Source organism: Cryptomeria japonica, chromosome 1 (genome assembly GCF_030272615.1).
Source record: "Cryptomeria japonica chromosome 1, Sugi_1.0, whole genome shotgun sequence".
NCBI classification, from domain to species: Eukaryota; Viridiplantae; Streptophyta; class Pinopsida; order Cupressales; family Cupressaceae; genus Cryptomeria; species Cryptomeria japonica.
Window position 1 is genome coordinate 253,869,725 of NC_081405.1, and position 17,417 is coordinate 253,887,141.

A 17,417-nucleotide genomic window follows, 5' to 3' on the forward strand; every position below is an offset into this window, starting at 1 on the left:
AAGAAAATGAAGAATTCACACAATATTTTGAAGATCCAAACTCAAATTTCATCATCTCCAACCCAAATCACAATAATATTGATACTAAACAGGATTTAAGATCAATAATTTCTACTTGACTAATTTCAAAATATGCCTAGCCCTTTGACAAATTTCATTTATGCCATATTTCTATGATATATAGAAGCTAGTGGCAATGGGAACAACCCATGGATTAACATACATTTGCACCTATACACTATTCAAGACTGTCGTCTACATGAACCTTTCATGATTCCCAACATATTTAGCCGATAGACTATTTAGTGGGGGAAATCCCCCACGGAGAGCGTGATGTCTCACGCCGTGAGGTCGTTGGTCAAAAAACGGTAAACAAACACGGTGCACGCCGTAAAGTCGTCTAGTCAAAAAACGGTTTAAAAAACATCGTGTATTCTTTTTCTAATCTGGCCGGTAAGTTTTTATGCTGTTGCCTGGGAAAAGGAAATTTGTAGAGATTTTTGTTCATATGCTGGTAAGTATGCTTTGTTTAGTTTTTGAAATGAATGGACGAACATGCAGGTCACATTCAAATCTGATTGCGTTATTCCAAGAGCTTGGAGTGAATTTAAAGCTTTCTGAAATGTCCTCCTCTCTGAGTCTAGATGATGTCAAGGGATGTGAATGGAGCATTGGTAACGGCCTGTCCGGATTATTTGCTCAAAAATCGAACGCTTTGAATCCTTACTTCTCGCAGATGATCAGAGAAATAGTCAAGTTCAAACATGATGTTCTTCAGTATGTTCATCTGCCTGTAATCTATTATTTATTTTCTTTTTCCACTTTGTAACCTTCTTTGTAGTTATCTACTTACAAAATTTACATAGAAACACATGTCGTAATCGTAACAGCCATGGTAGGAATGTATGCAAAATATGGAAGCATAGACAAGGCGCGTGACTTGTTTGACAGAATGCCTCAAAGAAATGTGTTCTCATGGACTGCAGTGATCAAAGGATATGCACAAAATTGATTTGTTGGTAAGGTGTTAAAAGACTTTCAAGGAAATGTAATTTGTAGGGTAAAGCTAAATTCCACAACTTTCGCCTGCATGCTCCCTGCCTGTACCAAAATGGGAGCTTTGGAACAGGGTGTGGACATCAATCATAATGGAAGGGAGGCTCTTGTCAGATATTATAGTTGGAAATGCTCTATAGATGTATGCCAAATGTTTAAGCATCGACAAGGCACGCGAACTGTTTGACGAAATGCCTAAAAGAAATCTGGTCTCCTGGAATGCCATGGTTGCACGATATGCACATAATGGATTCGTTGAGAAGGATTTAGAAATTTTGAAGAAAATGCAATTGGCAGGTGGTGTAAAGCCAAATTCCACAACCTTTGACAGCGTCATCCCTGACTGCACCAAAATGGAAGCTTTGAAAACAGGGTATGGACATCCATCAAAGCATGATGAAGGTGGACTTTTGTCCAAGTATTATCGTTGGAAATGCTTCGGTAGGTATGTATGAAAAATGTGGAAGTACAAACAAGGCATGTGAACTGTTTAATAGAAGATGTCTCAAAGAGATGTTTTCTCATGTAATGCAATGATCACAAGATTTGCAAGAAATGGATGCCTTGAAAAGGCTTTCAGAAATCTCAAACAAATGCAATTAGTATGTATAAAGTCGATTTTTAAAAAAAAATTTCATGTGCTCCCTTCCTGTGTCAAACACGGGAGGGTATGGACATTCATCAAAGCGTCATGGTGGGGAGATTTTTGTAACACACTAAAGTTGGAAACGCTCTGGTAGACATTGAAGCAAAATGTGGATGAGGGCCGTACATACTTCAACCATACGAGTAACCCTTATTGCTTTACATGTATAGTTGATCGATAAGTGTCCATGGTTGACCTTCCTGCCCGTACTGGCTATCTTGAGGACACCCTAAACCTTATTTTAAGATGCCACTTAGACATGTGGTGGTTGTGTGGACGTTGTTTCTTGGTGCCTGTAGATCACATACGAATATGGACTGAGTATTTCCAACACTACATTTTCAGTTGGATTACAAAACTGCTGCAAGGCTGCAATTTATGTTCTATTCTAAAACATCTATGCAAAAGTGGTCAGGTTTGAGGTTTTAATAGTAAGGAGATTGATGATGAGTGGAACTAAAATGATTAATGAGAATTTTTTATTAACTAATTTCAATTCATAAAATAAAAAAGTAGGATTCATATTTCAAGAGTGGGCAAAAAGATCTTAAAAGTCAATCAAATAGAACCCCAATGATGAGGATCCCTTGCAGAATGCTGAATTGCGATGTATTTTGGGAGCAACAGATTATTTTCAAGTACATTTGCTTCATTTTAAAAGGAAAATCGTCGCTATTGTTACTTTCATTTCAATGGATTGGTGGTGCTGTGTTTTCTCAGCAGAGTTGTTGTGTAACTGGTTTGCAGACCTTGCTTTAACAATGGTTGCAAAAATAGACAATTTAATATGATTATTTGCCGGATATTTTAGTTTTCCTCAAAAAAAGATTTCCGATTTTACCCATCTCTGTAGAATATTTAGAGGAAGGGGCACATTTGATGGAGCTCTATTTTCTTCTTCATGAGTTTTTAACAATGGTTTAATATTTAAAAATTTGTGATTTCGACATGGAAGCATTTCAGAAAGGAATTTGGATACAACTGGGTTTGAGCATTTTCTTTCCAGGGTTGTTAGGTACTGAATAAATCTTTCCCGATCTTGTCCCGTGTATGGGATTGAACTTCACTGGTTTCTGAACAAGAGAACTAACCCAATCTAAGGAGTATACTGTTTTCCTTGAAGCCATTCCCTAGTTCATGGTAATTTTGTCCTGCTTCTTTGTTTTAATGAATTTTGGTTAATAGGACATTTTTGGAAAAAAATTTTTTTACCAATCTTTCTGTTAAGAGTTAAAATTATATTTCTGAGTTGAGTTTTGTTGGCAGATGGATTGGTTTATACTCAGCGATTTGTCAGTGGGAGATCAGTTGTTCAAAATATAGATTTCTAATTATCTTAGAAACAGGTTGTGTAAATTTAGGAAAGCAGGGGAGGAGTTAAAACCTACACTTCTAATTATCTTCAAAACAAGCAGCATAAATTAAAAAAAAGCAGGGGAGAGTTATTAAGGTAGTCTATTGGTAGTCTATTGAAAACTGAAGTTACAATTCTGTTTTAGAAAGTTGAAAATTAAACTTTATTACCAAAGATAAGGAGAGTTATTAAAGCAGTCTTTTAAAAATTGGAAATGTCAATTAAGAAAAATCAACTATCAATATAAATCCATATTTCTAATTATCTTCAGCAAAAGAGCTAAATTTTATTAGGATAAAGAATTATTAAAGCCATCCTTTAAATATTTGAATTGTCAATTCTCTTCTTATAAAGAGAAATCAACCACCAACAACTATTTGTAACTGAAATTGATCTTTTTAAACAATCCCTACCTTACTAATTTTTAGAAATAATTTTATTATTTACAATTTAAAGATATATGTTGTGTGCATTTTAAAAATAAAAACAAACTTGTGAACTGCTCACCAAAATAGTCACAACAAATTTAAAATTTATAAATAATTATATTCTATTTGATGCCATCTCTTCATTTAAACAACTATAATGCACCTGTTGTTTATTCTTTTTAAAACTCAACTTCCCCATTATTGACTTTATAAATGGATATATTTAAAAGATGAAATTTATATATTAATGTTCAGAAGTAATTAAAATTTATTTATTAAGATTATAAGTAACTTATTTTGAAAGAGAACCTAAAGCCATAATTATGTTGATGATTCTTAAGGATATATACTTTATGCTGGGTCATTTTTCTATGAACAGAGCTACACATTTTTTATCTCCATAATGAATAAGATCTAATAAAAAGCCATACTTAATTTTTGTTCAAATAGGAAGTCAAGCCCACAATAGATCTTATAAGCCATATTTAATTATTTTGTATCTTGAATGTATAAATATAAAATAATCAAAAAATTAATAACAAAATCTAAAATTAATAACAAAATCTAAAAAACAAAAATAAAAAAATAAATAACAAAATCTAAAATAATTCCAAGAAAATATACATGGGAGAAATGTAGGTTCCTAGTTTTTTCAGATTCTACTCAGCCTAACTCTTTCTTTGTATATATATGAGCAGCTGAGCTTATTAAAGCATATTGCATGCAATGCAGGTGCTGGGCGTGGATGAGACAACATCTGCAGCTGAATTGAAGGAGGCTTACAGGAGGTGTTTGATTAAACTTCAGTATTGTGTGTCCAACTGGATCTTATCCGAAAAAGCTACTAGTATGGCAGAAGTGGCTTACGATGCTTAACCGATCAAATAAAAAGAGATCATTACCTTAAGGATTATTCCCCAATCAAACCCGCTATACCTGAAATATGCCCCTTTATTAATATCACTAAAGCAGGGGAAGAAAAGGCCGTGATCACAAGAATTAGAAAACAGTGTAAGAGACATTCATTTGTTAGCATTTGCCGAGAAGGGCAATCTACAACAGACCTGAGAGTGGGAGTTACCAGTCATGAATCGGACAGAGATGTTAACGCCTCTCCTGGAATCAAAGAATGGGTGGAGGAAGCGAACCTCTGACCAGTTGCTTGTGTTTGTTCCGCATGCCCGATTTCGGGTACTGAACATAGGTATAAGGAGACAGAGACATTTGTGACAGAGGATTGGAAGCTGCGTATAGCAAACGATGGGCGGGCCTGTGGAAGCGGTGGCATAAGAATTGTGAATAGATGGGAATGCGGATTGAGCAGCGGATGGTTCAAATGGAACGATGGAACAAAATTGAACATGCGTTTTGCCAGAGAGAATGTTGATGCTCTTGTGAAAGAAGCCGCTAAATTGAGCATTGCAATGGATGGGCATTCACAGGGGTCTGCCATTTTATAAGGTACTCACCAACTTATTGACGGGTGTAGGAAAAACTCTTCTTTCTCTTTCTTTTTTTTTTAAAATTTTTGTTTTGATATAATCATTTTTGTCATCTTTATTTCAAATTATATTCTATGATCCATTATCAAGTTGAATAAGTTTGAAAGGACAAATGTTTGTAAAAAAATTGGATCACACAGTTAAATCCATAAACAATCAAGATAATTTATCATGGACAGGAAATTTCGTGCATTTAATTGCAAACTTTTGTTATTCCAATTCTTATTTATTCAAATAGCGATCACGGTGTTGTTGAATGTAGTAATTGAAATTTTATGTTATTGTTTTAGATATCCACAATTCTCTTTTTGGGATAATATTATTGGTCACTCATTATTTTTTTCTTTTCTTTTCTAATGGTATTTGTTTACTTTTGGAGGCAAGATAGTCCCACACTTTTGTTAACATATCATATCATAGATTTGCATTCAGAGGGTCTAAGATCTATCATATCATAAAGTCACATTCAAAGGGTCTAGACTTACTTTCAAGTTTGTTGTTGAGAAAAATATATTTGAAGGTTATGTTGCTTAAAATTAGTTAGAAACGGGTTGTTTTCACATATGATTATTTTTATGAATCATTATTTTCAAAAAAAATAATTGACCATCTATAATATTATTGGTCACTCACTCTTTCTTTCTTTTTTTCTTTGTCTAATTGTACTTGTTCATTTTTGGAGGCAAAAAAGTACCACACTTTTGTTAACATATCATATCATAGAGTCGCATGCAAAGGGTATCAACTTTCAAGTTTGTTGTTGGGGAAAATCTTTTTAAAGGTTTTGCTGTTGGAAATTAGTTAGAAATGGGTTGTTTATAGTTTCCATTTCAAATAGATACATCTACAAAGTTAAATCTTTTTGACATTTTTATTTGCAAACAACAAGATTGTTTAAGGCTATGTTGCTTGGCAATTTTTGAAGGGTTTACATTTTTAATTCCAAGATATATCTTTTGGACACTTTTGTTTGAACAACTACTCTTGATGACTTTGAGGGTTCAAGACCTTGTCAAAATAGGATTGACCCGATTCACATGAAATAATTAGAAACTTTGTTCTATAAGAGAATTATCCAATGTGAAAAATTGATTCTTTATTTGACTCTCTAGATTGATTTAATATTGAGCTACTCAAATGGAACACATTTTTTAGAATTTCTAGTTATTTACATATAATATGAGATGTATTTAAAATTACTTTGGGGCATCTTCATTATGTTTACTTAGATCCTCAATAGGGCTCTTAAAATTTGGGGGAAAATTTTAATTATCTACTCTAGACACCTATTTCAGCCCACTTGATTAAATAAATTTTATATTTGTTTAATTATCATTCATCCAATGATTAGTTAAATTCATATTTAATTAATTCACCACAACCTTCTTCTATTAATTAAATAAATTATTCAATTTACCCTCAAGTCTCTTCAAGCATTTAATGCTTTGACCAAGCTAACCATTTAACCCTTGTAGATTCCTTTACCCCTTTGATACAATCTTTATCCATTAACCTAACTTTAACCTAACCACCCATGGTAACCATCATGTCTCTTCAAGCATTTAATGCTTTGTCCCTCTCCTCTCAAGCCTTCCCATGTTGACACTTGTGAACATGTGATTGGCTTAAAAGTGAGCACATGGATTGAGGATCACCCCTTGCTCCAGAAATCCTAACCCTTTTTCATTCAATTGAATAACAACCCCCCATTTTCCCATTTCCTCTATAAATAGGATTCATTTCTTCAGTCTCAGAGGTCCCAAGTCCTAATCTCTAAATCTAGATTTTGTCCCTCTTTGTCTCTCTCACTCCCCTTACAAGCTTAAGCATTTCAAGCATTTTAGAAGCATTTTATATCATAATATCATTATCAATAGTATAGCAATCTCATTATCAATAACATAGTAATTCCATTAGCATAGTTTAATCATAGCAGACATTGTCATTATCTCATAGATCTTAAATTGCATATCATAAAAATCATTATCACAATCCTCATTCTTTGGGTTGTCATTTTGAAAGTTAAGTGCTCAATTATCTGAGAGCCACCATAACTCGAAGAATCCTTAAAGATAAAGAACAATGGAACATCTTTGAAGGACTATGTTTTTTTAATTTGTTTATCAATTAAATCCTTTTTATATATAATGTTTCATTGGTATGTTAGTTACATTGTTCTTGATCGAATGATACAATAATTCTGGCAGACAACTACAAAGTTAAATCTTTTTGACATTTTTGTTTGAAAACAACAAGATTGTTAAAGGCTATGTTGCTTGGCAATTTCTCAAGGGTTTATATTTTCAATTCCAAGATATATCTTTTTGACACTTTTGTTTGAACAACTCTTGACAACTTTGAGGGTTTAGGACCTTGTCGAAATAGGATTGAGTGGGTTCACATGGAATAATTAGAAAATTTGTTCTACAAGAGAATTATCCAATGTGAAAAATTGATTCCTTATTTGACTTCTTTGTAGTAGATTTAATATTCCTAATTTGACTCTCTAGATTGATTTAATATTGAGCTACTCAAATGGAACACATTTTTTAGAATTACTAGTTATTTACATATAATAAGATATGTATTTAAAATTACTTTGGGGCATCTTCATTATGTTTACTTATCCTCAATAGGTCTCTTAAAATTTGGGAGAAAATATTAATTATCTAGTATAAGTTCTCTTATAAAGGCTGCTGCTATCTTCGTTGATGTTCTTCCAGCATTTAGGTTTTCTTAGAAGTCCCCCAATCTCAGAGTGGTTAAAAAAAATACATTGTTTGAGAAGGTATTTATAATGCTTGCATCTATCATATTTAGATTTCTCTACCTAGGCTATTGAGTCCAATATTGTATCTCTTGCAAGGTGTGCACCCTTGATCTCCTTGTGTTGTGTAGCGCAACGCTTGGGTTTGTGACATGGCTTAAACACCTCTTGTGGATTCTATAAGTCTAGTGGTTGTATCGGGCATTAAAAGATCGACCTATTAAAGGATTTAATTGTTGTAATGGTTAGAGAACAACAGGTTCTTGACTGATCTGGAAATAACACTTCCTTGCTGAACCAGATCCTTTATCGCTCCTATCTGCCTTCACAACATTCTGCAGACACACCTCCTGGTTTGGCAACAATCACTTTCACACTTAACCAAATTGTGAACTCTTCATTGAATCAAATCATCGACCTTATAAGCAAATACATTAGGTCGGTAACACAACACAAACCTTACAAATCTCGTAGAGATTACAAACATATCGGTTCAATCTTGATCGTTAGATTACATGCAATTGACATTACATTCTTCTAGGCATTTAAAACTATTTCCGGATCACCGCACATTGAATCTATAACTCATCACGCTTTGTCACTTCAAACTATGCATTTGATCATTCCCAAGATAAACGGTTATCACTTATGTGCCAAATCCATTTCAAAACTTTTCACGTGCAACATGCTTACGTGGCATCTTCATCACCGATCATCATTTGGTCATAGATCATCACAACCGATCTCCAAACTTCATCGGTTAGGGTAATGCATCTCAGTTGGTTAGGGTTACCGATTGATCTTCACTGCATCAACACTAGTTTCTTTACTGCATCATTAATGGTAGCATTCTTGCCTCATTACAGGTTGCTATTGACATCAATGACAACACTATACTTCTTCTCCAATGCAACCTTCATGCAATGAAAACATTATCCCCCTTTGGCATTGATGGCAATACAAATATCAATAGTGATTGATTCTCATGATTGAGAGTAAAGAACATACACAGGTATAGGAATCCTGGTTTACATTTTCCAATCATATTCTATCCTTCAACTGTATATTCATGTCTTCAGTTGGTAACTGGCTGTCAATCATATACATTTCTTCTCCCCCTTTGACAACAATGCCAAAGTGAAGGTAAACCATTTTGGTTCTCATCCATGCTTCACTGATATGCAATTAACTACTCCCCCTATGGAGTAGCTCCATTCTTCATCAATCCTTCTTCAAGATTTTCAATAGGCTCTGGGATTGATGGCTTCCCTATCTGCTTAGTTTACTTCATGTATGGGTACAACCCCTAACTTACCTCTAAGGTAATCAAATGTAGCCTTAGATAGAGGCTTAGTAAAAATATCTGCCAACTATTCTTTAGTGGAAACATGCTCCAATGACACATCCTTGCTTTGAAATTTCTCTCTCAAGAAATGATACTTTAGATCTATATGTTTTGTCCTAGCATGCAACACCGGGTTCTTAGAAATGTATATAGCACTTGTGTTATCACATAACATTCTTACCGATTCTAATATCTTCAGCTTGAAACCTTCCAATATGTGTTTCATCCAAACTGCTTGGGTACAATTCATGTAAGCTGCAACATACTCAGCTTTTGTTGTTGATTGAGAGATACAACTCTATTTCTTGCTGCTCCAAGATACTAATTTGTCTCAAAGAAAAAATGATCCTTTGGTTGTACCCTTCCTGTCATCAATATTTCCTTCCCAATCTGCATCGTTATAGACTTTTAAGTCAAATTTTCCTACATATGGATACCATAATCCATAATCTATAGTGCCTTTCAAGTATCTAAAAATTCTTTTGGTTGCAACCATGTGTGACTCCTTCAGGCTTTTCTGAAATCTGGCAACCAATCCTACTGCATGAGCAATGTCTAGTCTGTTGTGGACAACATAATGTAGCTTACCTATCATGGATCTATATTCCTTTTCATCAACTAGTGCAAAATCATCTTCCTTTGACGATTTACAACATGTAACCATTGGTGTTCCAATTGGTTTACAATCTCCCATTCCAAAAGTTCTTAACACTTCCTTCACATACTTGGATTGTGTGATAAAAATACCTTCCTTCATCTGTTGGATTTGCAAACGTATGAATTTTTTTATCTCACCTACCAGTGACATCTCAAACTCATTCTTCATTTCATTAGAAAAATCATGACACATATCATCATTTCCTCGAAAAATGATATCGTCAACAAATATCTCACTTACCAGTATTTTATCTCCTTCTATCTTGAGATAAATATAACTATCTTCACTAGTTCTTTGAAAACCTATCTTTACTAAGTGAGAGTGCAATATTTCATACCATGCTCTTGGTTCTTGTTTCAATCCATAAAGTGCCTTATGTAGCTTGCACACCATATCCTTTTCTTTAGCCAATGCATAACCATATGGTTGTTCTATGCAAACTTCTTCTTCCAATATTCCATTTAGGAATGCTGACTTAACATCCATCTAATATACTTTAAATCCTTTGTAGGCTGCAAATGCAAGTAGAGTCCTTACTCCTTCCAATCTTGCTACAGGTGCAAATGTCTCACCATAGTCTTCACCTTTCTCTTGTGCATATCCTTTGCATACCAGTCTAGCTTTCTTCCTGACCACTACTCCATCTTCATTCAGTTTATTTCTGAATACCCACTTTGTACCTATTACATTCATGTTTTCCAGTCTGGGTACCAATGACCAAGTATTATTCTTCTCTATCTGGTCAAGTTCTTCCATTGCCTTGATCCAGTCTTCATCTGCAAAGGCTTTTTTTGCAGTTCTAGGCTCAATGCTGGAAATCATACAAGAGTTTTCTCTATGTCTTGTTCTAGTTAGCACTCTTGCATTCTTGTCTCCAATAATCTGATCAGGGCTATGATTGAGTCTGACATACCTTGGAATAACATGATCTTGATTTCCAGGTTCTTCTTCTTCTTCACTTTCTTCATCTTTTGTTGGAGCTTCGTGCTCCGGTTGAACTAGGGCTTCTATGTTCAATTCTCCAACTTTTGGCTTTACCAATTCTGGTTCCAAAAATAGTGTGTTAGGTTCTTCTTCTTCCTTCTCTTTGTTGGTTTCTTCTGATTTTTCAGGGAATTCTTCAACTCGGACATTGACACTTTCAATGATTTTTTTAGTTCGGTTGTTGTAGCACTTGTAAGCTTTTCTCTTGGTGGAGTAACCAAGAAATATGCCTTCATCACTTTTGGCATCAAACTTTCCAATATAATCACTTCTATTAATAAAACATCTGCTACCAAATATTTTCAAGTAACTGACATTAGGTGATCTACCATACCAGCATTCATAGGGTGTTTTTTCTTTACCTCTTTTAACTAGTATCTGGTTCATTATGTAAATAGTTGTGCTGACAACTTCTCTCCAAAATGTCTTAGCTACACCTCTTTGAATTAACATAGTCCTAGCAGCTTTGACTACTTACCAATTGTTCCTTTCTGCAATACCATTTTGTTGTGGTGTCCTTGGTGCAGATAGTTGCCTCTTGATTCCATGTTTTTCATAGTATCTAGTAAATTCCTCTAAAGTAAATTCACCACCTTGATCAGTTCTTAAGCATTTTATCTTCTTTCCACTTTCATTCTCAACCACTTGGCTCTAAATGCCTTAAATTTGCTAAAAGGTTTTGTCTTGTCTTTCAAGAATGTGACCCACGCCATCCTTGAGCAGTCATCGGTAAATATCATGAAATACCTATTTCCTTGAATACTCCCAATCCTCATTGGTCCACATAGATTAGTATGAACCAAATCTAGTAAATTTTTAGCTAAGAAAGATTTTCTCTTGAAGGTAGAGGATGTCATTTTCCCTAACTGCCATTCCTTGCACAAAGCATTCACTGGTTTGTCCAACTGTGGAAAACCTCTTACTGATTTTGACTTGTTGAATCTTACAATATTATCAAAATTCACATGGAAAAACCTCCAATGCCAAAGCCAACAATATTCAACTTTTGTAATCAAATAACTATTGACTTTAGAGTTTAAGTGAAATAAGTTACCTTTGGTTTGTTTGTCGATTGCAATCAGTTCACCTTTACTTCCAAAGATCTTGCAAAATCCATTCTTGAACTCTAACGGGTAACTTTTGTCATTGAGCTGAGAAACACTCAAAAGATTGTGTTTCATACCTTCAACCCAATAGACATCATTTGCACTACTCTTACCATTCAAGGAGATAGATCCTTTCCCTTTCACCATGCAGGGAGAGTTATTCCCAAATCTTACAACACCTCCATCAAACTCTTTCAATGTAAGAAACTTACTTCAGTCACCGATCATGTGGTGTGAACAACCACTGTCTATAATCCGGTCATCTGAACTATCCAAGTGAGAAACCAATGCCTTCTGATATGATATCTCTTATTTGATAGCAACAAAGACAATGTCCTCATTTGCATCACCCTTGGATTCATCATCTGTAATACATCCATCCACTGCAATGAGACAATTTATTTTTCCTTTACCTTTGAACTTCCTATATTTCTCTCATTTTTCCTCATTATCTCCATTAGGACAGTTAGCAGCACTATGTCCTATCCGGTTGCATGCAAAACATTTCAATGGTAGTTTAGCTTTGTACTTATCGGTACCTCTAGGTAACCGCTTGGCCAACAATGCTTCAAGTTCCATCAAGTTGTCATCATCATCTACCTCTCTGCTGGATCTGGATTCGTGACTGTAACTAGCTTCTCTACTTTTCCTTACTAGTGGGGATGAGACCGAGGCTTTAAATGCAAATTTTGACCTCTGAATACTTCCATCAAAACCATTTAATTCAAAACCAATCAGTTTACCAATGATAGAGTCAAGAGTTACCTTTGTCTTGTCAATAGATTTGAGTTCTTCAATAGCTACAACTCTGATACCATACATCGCTAGAAGGGTTCTCAACACCTTGCTAATCACAGTGGAATCCTCCACTGTACCTCCAACACTTTTGATTTCTCCAACAATCTCCTTGATTCTCTGACCATACTGTTGAATGTTTTCACCTTCAGCCATTCTCTCATCATCAAATTTTCCTCTGAGACTCTCTTCCTTGGCAATCTTTACATGCTCATCACCGCCATAGATTACTTCCAATTTCTTCCAAACTTCATATGCAGTCTCCAATCCATGAACATCAACATACTCTGAGGTATTGATGATGGCCTCCAATGCTTGATTGTTGGGTAAGTGCACCAAGATGGTGAACAGAAAAGTGGCCACATGGAAAAAAAATAAAAATATTTCATAACCTGTGCGTGTTCGAGAAATTCAAAAATGTGCTAGGCTCGGTAACACCAATCCTAGCCAAAAGCAATTAAAAAAATAAAACGTTCCTAATAAAAAATCAAAAATTCCTCAAAACCTGTACGGGTTTTGAGGAACATTATAATTTATAATAAAAAATCAAAAGTTCCTCAAAACCCGTATTGGTTTTGAGGAACATTATATTATATAATAAAAAATCAAAAGTTCCTCAAAACCAGTACTAGCTTTGAGGAATATTATATTATATTATAGTATGGGTTTTGAGGAACATTATACTTTTTAGAAACCCGCGGGTTATGCAAAACTAGAAGATTTTGTCTTACTTCTGCAGAACCCGTATGGGTTATATAGAACTAGGAACCAAATAGGAAGAGGGGAGGGAGAGAGAGAGAGAGAGAGAGAGAGAGAGAGAGAGAGAGAGAGAGAGAGAGAGAGATAAGGAGAGGGGGAGCGAGGGAGAGTTAGAGACAAAGAGAGAAGGGGATAGGAAGAGAGGGAGAGATAGGGAAAGAAAGAGAAGGGAGAGAGAGAGAGAGAGAGAGAGAGAGAGAGAGAGAGAGAGAGAGAGAGAGAGAGAGAGTAGGATAATGAGAGGGGGATGGAGGGAGAGGGAGAGAGGGAGATTAGGAAAAGGAGAGGGGGAGAGGGAGAGAGAGGGAGATTGGGAAAAGGAGAGGGGAAGAGAGAGAGAGGGATATTGGGAAAAGGAGAGGGGGAGAGGGAGAGAGAGGGAGATTGGGAGAGAGAGAGAGAGAGAGAGAGAGAGAGAGAGAGAGAGAGAGAGAGGAGATTGGGAGAGAGGGATAGGGAGGGCGAAGATGGGGAGAATAGGATAAAGAGAGAGAGAGAGAGAGAGAGAGAGGATAAGGAAAGGGGGATGGAGGGAGAGGGAGAGAGAGGGAGATTCAAAGGGGAGAGAGAGAGAGAGAGAGAGAGAGAGAGAGAGAGAGAGAGAGAGAGAGAGAGAGAGAGAGAGAGAATAGGATAACTAAAAAGGGATGGAAGGAGAGGGAGATTCAAAAAAGCAGAGGGGGAGAGGGAGAGAGAGGGAGATTGGGAAAAGGAGAGAGAGAGAGAGAGAGAGAGAGAGAGAGAGAGAGAGAGAGAGAGAGAGAGAGAGAGAGAGAGAGAGAGGCATATTTAGAAAAGTAGAGGGGGGAGGGATAGAGAGGGAGATTAGGAAAAGGAGAGAGAGAGAGAGAGAGAGAGAGAGAGAGAGAGAGAGAGAGAGAGAGAGAGATAGGATAAGGAGAAGGGGATGGAGGGAGGGAGAGAGAGGCATATTTGGAAAAGTAGAGGGGGGGAGGGATAAAGAGGGAGATTAGGAAAAGGAGAGAGAGAGAGAGAGAGAGAGAGAGAGAGAGAGAGAGAGAGAGAGAGGGAAAGAGGGAGATTAGGAAAAGGAGAGGGGGAGAGGGAGAGAGAGGGAGATTGGGAAAAGGGGAGAGGGAGAGAGAGGAAGATTGGGAAAAGGAGAGGGGGAGAGGGAGAGAAAGGGTAATTGGGAAAAGGAGAGAGAGAGAGAGAGAGAGAGAGAGAGAGAGAGAGAGAGAGAGAGAGAGAGAGAGAGAGAGCGGGAGAAAGAGGAGAGGGTGAGAGACATGAGGTAGAGAGAGAACGAGAAGGCGAAAAGGGTGAGAGACTCAGCAGAGAGAGAAGTGTGAGGGGGAGAGAGATGAGATAGAACTCAAGGAGGATAATTAGGGCTCAAAATAGACAAATACGGTGATGGGGAAGGAAGACGAGAGAGAGAGGAAAAGAAGCGTTACATGCATGTATACAAACATATATACATACATTGATGCAAAGCCCTCCTTGTATCTTAACAAACACTTCAAGATGTATGACACTGACCCCTCAAAACACCAAAAGGATCCTACAAAGCAAGGCTCTACAATCTTAGTTCCAACTTCTCATTTCACTCCATGGTTCATACTACTCAAATTGGGTAACTTGCTCCATTATGCATCATGAAGCCTCCTAAGGTTCTTGACCTTCACAACACCTATTTGGGATCATACAATACTCACATGGATCAGATCAAACACTGGTTTGAAGGATTTAACCCAATTCCCTATGACACCTTCACAATTAGGCCTATTTGCTTGTAGCCCTTAGAGACGGGTAATGGGACCTTAAGTCGAAACTTTTCCAAATACCCTGGCAAACAAATCACTGATTCAGATACCCTTTATGGTCTTACATAATCCCTCAAAAGGAGAAGTCAAGATCTGACAAGGAAAGGTTTGCACCCGGTGATGACCAACTGTCCTAAAGGGCTAATTAGGCCTCCATTTGTGAAGCAACTATATCAAAATGGACACAACTTACAACCACAACCACAACCCCATGAGCATGTGGGGAACCATAAACCATTATAGATTCCAAGGTTACACACCTGGAAGCATCGCCAATTGTTTTCTAGGGTAACTATTGCAGTCTAAGGGCTAGGTAGCCACATAGAGATGTCTACTAATTTAATATTATCTACATTCAAAATTATACTTACTATTATCATTTTTTAAATAATGATAATATAGTAATAACAAAAAAATATTTTGTTATGATTAATAAGAAATAACAAAATTCAAATATTAATAAAAATAAGATATTAAAATAACTTATTAATCATAAAATTGTAAATTTATGGGTGGTCCAGATGCCACAAGTTGCATCTAAAAAAATAAAAAATAAAAATAATTTTCCAAATTTTAAGGTTACGATTAATTTTGTATAATTTAAGTTATGTGAATTTACAAAATTCAAAGTTAAAAATAATTTCACATAAACTTAATTTCAAATAATATAAATTTCAAATAATAATAATTGACAATTACATCTAAAAGGTTGCAAGTGGGATCGAATAAGGGTATTAGAATTAAGGTAACCGTAGTTACAATAAAATTTGGGTTATATTGAGTTTTGTGATACAATTAAGATTAGGGTTAGAATCAAGGTTACGATTACAATTATGATCAATGTAGTGAAGTTGATTGGTTTTCTAACTATTTTTTATGATTAGCGTTTACATAAATAAATGAAAGAGAAAGGACAACATTATCCTATTTCTATTTATTATATTGATAGTTATCTATATTTACAAACTTTAAGTTTTTAGATTATATTTATTTGTTCTTAAGTAGATATTCTATATGACTCATTAGGTTTTATTAATCACATTAGGTTTTATTAATCACACTATATTAACCAATAAAAATTTCCAATCAAATGTTGTACAAGTTTTAGGATGTTTAATTTCCTTCTTTATCGGTTGAACTGTTTCAACTATTAATTGCAAGGAGTGAAGTTTGATGCATCTTAGTTTAGTCTTCTTAAAGCAGAGTGGACATTGTACATAAACAATTATACATGCGTGTCCTCACGAGAAAATGTTCTTGGAGTCCCTTAAAAAAATGGTGAAACAAACTGACAAATTGTAGTATGGCAAGAAAAATGGAAAATAAAAAGATTTTGAAGTATTTCTACCTTCCAAGAGTTTAATCTAGCCATTTCATGTCCAACAATTAGATCTATATCCAAAACAAGACATGTGAATTGACAGAATGATTCAAAGAGACGTATCCTTGTGGACGGCAATGATTGCTCTTACTTTTAAAAAAATTATTGTTGAATAAATTTATTGTAGCATGGCAAGAAAAATGGAAAATAAAAAGTTTTTTTCCAAGAGTTTAATCTAGCCATTTTCATGTAAATTGTTTGACAGAATGACTCAAAGATATAATATATTATTGTTGAATAAATTTATTTAAAAAAAAAAAAATTGAAATATAATATATTATTATTTTTTATTTATTCTTTTAATTTTTTTAAAAATTGAAGTTACACTTTCTTACATACTGATTTTACCTCTCTTATAAACTACTTAATTGAAATATCATAATACTTAATTAAAGCACACAATCAAACATGTAGAAAGCTATACAACTAATTTTTTATTGAAATCTAAATTTGAACTTCACTTTCAATGTAACATTTAAATTATATTATATTGTTAAACAAATTCTTACACATCTTTATTTGTTTCTAATTTTTTTCCAGAATTTATGTGATCAATTAGCATTAAAGATTTTCTTTTAATAATGTAATTTAAGATGATTGCTTATTTTATAAGCAGCCAAATTTGACATTCATGGGGCCACCAGCTCCACAAATTGATGCAAAAAAAATGGAGCAGTTACTGCTAGCCAAACTAAGCTAAGTAACCGCATGGGGACCTGCCCTTAGAATGTTTGGATGCCAGCTCATATTCCCTTGAAAAAACAATAAAATTGAAAAAAGTGTACCGTTAGAGGTAAAGACAAAAAACATTACCGTTAAAAGGAAAAAGGCGAAAAAGCTATAGGCTAA

At 35.1% G+C, this 17,417-nt stretch overlaps 1 long non-coding RNA gene across 1 annotated transcript; it reads left to right on the top strand.

The window, feature by feature from the left end:
- Window positions 1-322: 322 nt before the first annotated feature.
- Window positions 323-5,160, top strand: LOC131030769 (uncharacterized). The gene is made up of 3 exons (XR_009371797.1): window positions 323-453; window positions 562-777; window positions 4,217-5,160. It is a non-coding gene; the product is annotated as an uncharacterized LOC131030769 (long non-coding RNA).
- Window positions 5,161-17,417: the final 12,257 nt, after the last annotated feature.